Source organism: Penaeus chinensis, chromosome 43 (genome assembly GCF_019202785.1).
Source record: "Penaeus chinensis breed Huanghai No. 1 chromosome 43, ASM1920278v2, whole genome shotgun sequence".
In the NCBI taxonomy this organism is placed as follows: Eukaryota; Metazoa; Arthropoda; class Malacostraca; order Decapoda; family Penaeidae; genus Penaeus; species Penaeus chinensis.
This window is the reverse complement of record NC_061861.1, coordinates 2,152,261-2,153,792: the sequence shown is the minus strand read 5'-3', so window position 1 is coordinate 2,153,792 and position 1,532 is coordinate 2,152,261.

Genomic DNA, 1,532 nt, shown 5'->3' with positions numbered 1-1,532 from the left:
TATTCGTAGGGTAGCCACTACCAGCCTATGGTCATTGCCACAGAACGCGGCACTCCGGTAAACCCTGTAATTCTGAAGGATCCTCCATCAAATGCTGACAAATATGTGGTCGATCTCTTTGGCCACAGTACCCGTATCATATATATCTATACACACACACACACACAAACACACATATATGTATATATATGTGTGTGTATATATATATATACATATATATATATATATATATGCATATAGTATAGTATATAAATATTGTATATAGTATAGTATATACATATAGCATATAGTATAGTATTTACTTATAGTATATAGTATAGTATATACATAGAGTATATAGTATAGTATATACATATATATGTATATATACATGTATATATATTCATATATATGAATATATATATGCATATACATATATTTACATACATATATACCTACATATGTATATATATATATATATATATATATACATGTGTATATATATATACATATATACACAAAAAAGTGTGTGTGTGTGTGTGTGTGTGTGTGTGTGTGTGTGTGTGTGTGTGTGTGTGTGTGTGTGTGTGTGTGTGTGTGTGTGTGTGTGTGTGTGAGTGTGGTGTGTGTGTGAGTGTGTGTGTGTGTGTGTGTGTGTGTGTGTGTGTGTGTGTGTGTGTGTGTGTGTGTGTGCGTGTGTGACGATGGGTAGACTAAACCCTCATTCTTATCATATTATTACATCATCCGTCAATACACAAAACCAATAGCAAGAAAAATATTTTTTTCTACTAGGACTTTTTTCCTTTTCTATTTTCCAAACATACACCAGTGGCATTATTTTGAATTGTCAATGGATCGTGGTTGGTGATAACTTATAATGTATAATGAATTTCATGGGACTGCATAATCACCAGCCACACACCAACGCATTAAACAAACCAATATAAAAATTATGGTCCCAATATTCTATTTCGTTAATTTTGAGAAGATTCCCGTTGACCCCCACAATATTCACCACGAAATAAAACATAAGAAAATAGTATTAATTACAAAAACCTCGGAAATTCTATATCAGGCATTTCGTTTTTCCCCCTTCCCTCTCTGCTTCCATGGGGAATGATTTCTTTCAGATTAGTGATGAAATCTGACATGCATGTAATAATAATTTCCTCTCTATATTTAGATATCTTCAGATGATTCCATTTATATCTCAGCATCACTTCAGAAACCTCAGATTAAAACTTTGCGATTCTAAGTATTATTATTATTTTTGTTTTTAATGGTGTCATTTTGTTAAGTTTGTTCTCTCTATCTCTTCGGTGTATCAGCTAAAATCATATGTGAAAGTGTAAAAAAAATCTAATGACTCTGCTCTTACTTAGAGGAATATTACTTTCATTAGTAGCTGATAAAACCTCTTAAGTTTAATTTTTATAACAAACTTGCTTCTTAAACCCTTTTATGTGTCGTGCACAATTATCTCACACAATTAATTTCCCTCGCGTACGTAACACAGTGTTGTTCGTGCCTTAAGGAAGTTTTTTTTGGTT